Source organism: Cavia porcellus, unplaced genomic scaffold (assembly GCF_034190915.1).
Source record: "Cavia porcellus strain 051 isolate PalLab524CR breed Dunkin Hartley unplaced genomic scaffold, mCavPor4.1 scaffold_6, whole genome shotgun sequence".
NCBI classification, from domain to species: Eukaryota; Metazoa; Chordata; class Mammalia; order Rodentia; family Caviidae; genus Cavia; species Cavia porcellus.
In genome coordinates this window covers 71249591-71255796 of record NW_026947489.1, presented here as the reverse complement: position 1 = coordinate 71255796, position 6206 = coordinate 71249591, and the positions used below count along the sequence as shown (strand labels likewise).

Here is a 6206-nt window from a genome sequence, read left to right as displayed (position 1 = left end):
GGGATGAGGCTGCAGCACGCTGTGTGCCAGGCATGGTGCCGACCCTCCACCCCCACCCCATCCCACAGAGCTGGGATCCCTGTTTTCCAGAATGTGAGCAATCCTGATGGTGCATTGCTTAAGCCCCAATGAATGCGTTTCCTTTCCCTACTGTAAGAAGTCACCTTATACCTGGTGGCTTTAAGCCACCTCTTTTTATTCCAGAGGTCAGAGCTTAAGAAATATATCTCAAATGCTGGAGCCCACAGGGCGACCCACCCTTTGGCTCCTGTAATGTCCTGAGGCTGCATCACCCACTCCCATCTCTGCAATGCTGTCAGGTTGCCTCCTCCAGTCTCTGACCTCTTCTTTGTGTCTTCCAAGGCCCCTTGTGATGATATCCAGCCCACTTGCATAACCCAGGATATTTCCCCCAGGTCAAGATCCTTAACTTTATCACACTTGCAAAGTCCACTCTTAGCACATAAGGCCACATGTGGGAGGCTCTGGGGACTGGGAAGGAGGCCATCACCTTGCCTAGCATAGCCACCGTCCAGGTGTTCCAACGTAACCTCTACAAGTCAGACCCTGACACAAGCCTTGAGCCGCTCATCACTTCCTGGGGCTGAACCTTCCGTCATAGTCTCAGCAGAGTCCAGGCTCTGGGCTGTCTATGAGCCATGAGAGTGACTCAGGAGCAGGAACTCTGTCAGGAGACTACTGGCAGAAGCCCTGGTGAGAAGGCAGACAGAGCACTGGCCATAAACATAGAGTGAATAGTTATTAAAAAGGAAAAAGAAGCAGGGTAAAAAGTCCAATTGTGAAAAAAAAAAATCCAGTTGTACTATATATTTTTTTAAGTAGGTAAACCCTTTACCCTGTGCTCCTGACACACAATACGCTGAGCTGAGCGCCTGGTGGCCGGCCACGTGTTCTGAGCCTTCTAAAGGCCCTTAGAGGTGAGCTGAGTGACAGGTATCTGTCCTGCAAACTGTCGGGGTCAGAGGCTGGAGCGAGAGCAAACAGAGCAAGCTGTGTCTTGCCCACCATCTCTGTAAAGCAAAGCACAGGCTCGGAGTTTGCCAACAGAAACTCACTCTTTCTGACTTTCCTGGAACTGAGGGTTTTCCTGGGAGAGCAGGGACAAACAGGTCATCTGATTTGTAGGGCAGCTATACAAATCCAGCTGTGGGCTTTGGTGCTGTAGACCCTTCACCCCAGGTGACTTGACAGCTGCTGGCTGGGCTCATAGCTGTTACAAAAGGCCACCCACATGAAGCAGGGGGCGGGGACAGCTGGAGCTCTCAACTATGACAGAGGACTGTGGCTGGGTCACACTGGCTCGAGGTCTGAGTGATCCTGGAGCAGCTTCCGTCTTCCCAGGTCAGTAAGTGCAGCTGGGGGTACAAGACAGAGGTGGAGGTCAGGTTGGAGGAGAGGGGAGAATAAATCCTATAGAAGACTCCACTGAAAAAGCTGACCACCCTTTCAGAAGTCCACGATGGGAGCCTGCCTGTTCAGGGGCAAGGGTCCTCCTACCGGGGGCCCAGGACCCGCTGCTGGAAGTTCAGTGTGATAGGAAAGGAATCCTGGGGCCCGGTGGACCCTGTAGGTCCTGCCTGCCAGCACTGTGTCCTTGAACAAGCCTCCTAGACCTCTGAACATTATTTCTCGCTTGCAAAATATGGCTACTCATGACACCTCTATGCAGAGTTAAGAGAAAAACCAACATCCAACTTGTCACTTGCCTAATACTCAGTAGGCTGCTTCTGTCCCCAAGCCAGACCCAAAATATGGCTACTCATGACACCTCTATGCAGAGTTAAGAGAAAAACCAACATCCAACTTGTCACTTGCCTAATACTCAGTAGGCTGCTTCTGTCCCCAAGCCAGACCCAGAAAACAGATCGACCTCCAGAAGGGACAGCCTTGAATTGGGACAAAGGGAGCTGGGTAGACCCAGGGCCATTGCACCCACACTTTGGACCCAGGGCACCTTCTGTCTTTGGGTAAATTCTCTCCTGTGCTCCTTCTTCTGGATTTCTCACCAGCCCCCTGGCAGGCCCTCCTTCTCACATTACCTCATGTTGGCTGGGTTACAGATGAGTTAGACTGTGGTTCCACGATATGACACACAGACACCCTGGTAGGCTTTTCATGTTTTAACATGTATGATTTCGTTAGACCATCATGCAACCCTTTGGAGTAGCACTCTCCCCATTTTATAGATGTAGAAAAGGAAGCTACTCGTGGTTAACTAACTCAGGCCCCCTGTTAGGCTGCAAGTTCAATGTTGCTTGAGGAAGGAGACTTCGTGATGTTGCCAAGGCTGTTAGGGGGCAGCCCACTCTGGTGGACCGGCCACAGTCACGCAGAAACTCTACACCACTCTGGCCTGTGGACAACCGCTCAAATGACAGCCCAATTACAGGGCTGGCAGAAAATTCTAAAGAGGATGCGCCTCCCTGTCAGTCCCCACTCTGCTGTTGAGAGCTAATGCTCCGGTTCTAGTGTTGGATTTAACCCCTCTCTCAATCCCTCACCAAGACAATGTGGGCCAGCTCCCTTACGCTGCTAAAAATGGAAGTGACAACTACAGCTGCCTTTTATGAGAGAAAAGGGAATTTATTAGTTTGAGCAGAAAAGGATATGCTCGAGTAGGAGGGTGATACACATAAATTGCAGCCAGGGAGAACCCGTCCCAGGTCAGGCGGTGGCTGTGCCAGCCTGGATCACGTAGGCCAAGTGTGGCACTGTGCTACAGTTCTCCAAAGACCTGAAGTCCTGCCAGGCAAAGGGGCAGGGATGGGTCTGTGGATCCACTTTGATCAGTGTTTCCAAAACTTTGTTTATTGATTTTGTAGAGTGGGAGGTTTGGAAGCCCAGAACTGCCCAGAAGTTTGATCTCTGAAGGTAACACCAGAGCGCCGGAGAATGGAGCGGCTGCACCAGCCTCACAGTGTAGAAAGGTGGAGAGGAGCAGAAGGCAGAGGAGGGGTGAAGGGCAACCCCCAGGACCTCAAATGAAGACGCTGTGTCCTGTGTCTTTATTACTTGGGCTCAGGAACTGGGAATGGCCAGTTGGGTAGAGGAAGGATCAAATGGACAGCAGCTGCCTCACGCATTTCAAGGAATTCTCTGCGGTGTTTGCACTTGAATGAGGATAATTTGGTCAGATTAGGAAACAGTGTATCATTTGTGCTTAGCAAATTAGGGCAATTATGTACACAGGTTCATGAACACAGGTGAAGGAAAGATACATCAAACTGGAAAAAGCAGTTGGATTGCTGAGGTGAAGGTAAAGAGGGGATTTAGCTGTAATATTTAGACTCATAGCCCTGGATTATGTAATTGGAATTATTTATTCATTGATTCATTGCCACGCTCCCCTACGTACTTAGCCACTTCCACAATGTAAATTTTACAGTTAATTTTTTTTTTTTATTGGTACTGGGGATCGAACTCACAACCATGCACTTGCAAGGTAGGTGCTTATGCCACTGAGCTAAATCCCCAGCCCTATCGTTAGAAATTTTAAAAAAGGCTTTTGGCAAAATGCAAGTGGGAGAAGAGTCCCAAGTGAGGGAGAGATGGGTGAGCCTCTGGGCCAGACAGGGTAGTGTTTCAGGGTGGGCCCTGAAGAACTGGCTTTCTCCTCTCTCTGTTGTCTCATGAGGGATGTGCTGGCCAGAGCACAGAGGAGAGCTAACTAATACTCTCCTGGGCCTCTGGCCGACCTGAGCCACTTTCTGTAAGGGCTCTGGCCACATTTGTACCTGTACCTTGGACATAGGTGAGAGCCACCTATGTGGCTCTGAGTTCCTGTACAAGGTAAATGATGCAAATTTTTACACGGCTGTCCCAGGGCCACCATATGGGACTAGTTCTAGGACCCTGCAAAGTCCTTTGTATAAAACAGTGTACTATTTCCATACACATACACACAGACCCCTTAAACTTTAAATCACCTCTGGGATTCCTTCTAATACCTAATACATTGTAAAAGTTACATAATACTTGTTACCCTGTATTTATTTGGGGCTTACTGACAAGAAAAAAAGTCTGCATAAATCTAGTATTCATGATTTTTAAAATTTTTATTTATTTTTAGAGTACTGAGAATTGAACCAAGGACCCTGCCACTGAGCTACATTCCATTTTGTAATTCTGTATAAACTGCCCAGGTTGGGCTAGAACTTGTGATCCTCCTGCCTCACTCAGCCTCCCAAAGTCCTGGCATTACAGGAGTGCACCATCATGCCTGCTTCGTGCAATTAAAAAAGAAAAAGTTTAGATCTGAAGTGAAATCCATGAATGCAGGATGTGTGGGTGTGGGCGGCCAATGGTGCTACCGGGAGAAGTAGTGACCCATCCACGCTGCTGGAATCAGCTGACCTCCACCTATCACGCAGGCAGGGAGAAGGGAGGCCTATGGGAGAGGAGAAAGTTGGAGCCAAATTGCTGGCCTGCTTCGCCACAGCCTTACATTTCCAGCACAGTGGGAAGTGGGAGCTATCGGGAGAAAGAGAGAGAGGCTTGGAGTCAACATTTACCCAGCTAAGATGTGTAAGCCCCTGGCAGAAATCTCCAGCAGCCAAGAGCTCAAATCCTGGGACTAACACAAGTAGCTGAGGCCTGGATTTCAATGAACCATAACAGGGAACTTCCCAGGACAGGGTCCCAGCACCTGCTGCCTTGTTGTGTGACTAGCCAGACCGGTTTCCCTGTGGGATTACTACCAACAGCCTCACAGGAGCAAATTCAGAGATCTATAATCAATAGAGGGAAAAAGATCTAGGCTGGAAGTTCTGGCACAAGAATGAAGAACAAATAAAATGGCAAATTGGGGTACTTCTAAGTAAAGATGGCCACATCAAATAACAAACACAACATCTAGGAGAGTGCTCCACACTGAAGCCAGCCACTGCCCACCCTTGTCTTCTGCTGCAAGCTGAGGGGCTGGAAGCGTTTGGTCAGATGCCCAGGTGAGCAGGATCCCGCTGCCGGCAGCGAGGAACATCTGTCTCCACGAGATGAGGAGATGGCAGAGATACAGAGGCCTCCTTGCTTCTATCCCAGTAGCTGTGCCGGGCAGGTGAGGACACCAAGGGGCTTTGTTCCGCTGTCAGTAGTAGCTGCCTGCAGTTCCTAACGTTCCTCTACGCCTATTTTGTTTCAGTAGGCTTTCCAACCAATTTATAACCGAAGGAAATCTGCTTGACACACCTGGAGTAACCTCTGCTTCATTGACTACACTTGCTGTTACACAAGCTCTGACACACACACCCTCACTCACACAATGGAATTAAAATGCATAGCGTTTACACTGGGAAAGAGTTAATGAGGTCAAGTGATTTAAAGTTCTTGCTTGTTTGGGAAGAAGGCAAAGGTTTCAATTAACTTCTGACTGATATATTAAGAATGCAAGCTGTGCCTTCTGGGTAATCACTAAGATAATGGAAAAAGAGTTTGAGAAAGTGGAATTAATTTTTTTAAAATAGATACAGTTATTACAAAAGAAGGCAAGAAAGGTAATATGGAATAAGCGAGACAACTAAAAAGCAAAACTAAGGGAGTAAATTTAACTCACTTGTATTATAGGATCATCTAATTTAGTTAAAAATAAAGATTTTCAGCATAAATTAAGAACAAATGTGTTTTTTACAAGAATACATAAGAATACACGAAAGAGTAAAATAAGATAAACCATGAAACCCTAACAAAAGATTGCCTTTGTATATTATGTTGTCATGTTCATTGTATTAATATCAGACAGATATTAAGACTACAAGTCTTACAAAAGATAAAGAGAACCATTTCATAATGGTAAAAGCTTTCATTCATCTAGGAAATATAATTGTGTATCATATGCCAAGGAAGAAAAAGAAAGAAAGTGGAAAGGAAAAGCATTTTTATATAAAATGTATGTCCAAAAGAGTCTATAAATGAATTATTAGAATAAGTTGGAAATATTGCTAGATATAAAATCAATATATGTAACTCACATTTTTGTATCTAGCAACAAAAAGCATACAAAAATGTTTTTTTTAAAAAAAATGCCATTTACAAGAGCATCAAAGAAATTAAATTACCTGGAATAAAACTAACAAAAGATGCGTAGTCCCTTTGTGGTTTAATTATAAATCTGTATAAAAAGACGTCTTAAGAAGACTTCAAAAAGGGCATAAATATACCTTCTTTGTTTGATCCATACCTTTCAACACATA

The 6206-nt window shown here is 46.2% G+C and overlaps 1 long non-coding RNA gene across 1 annotated transcript; it reads left to right on the top strand.

The window, feature by feature from the left end:
* Nucleotides 1-987: 987 nt before the first annotated feature.
* Nucleotides 988-5772, top strand: LOC134476484 (uncharacterized). Its single transcript, XR_010048183.1, has 3 exons — nt 988-1362; nt 2844-3277; nt 4091-5772. It is a non-coding gene; the product is annotated as an uncharacterized LOC134476484 (long non-coding RNA).
* Nucleotides 5773-6206: the final 434 nt, after the last annotated feature.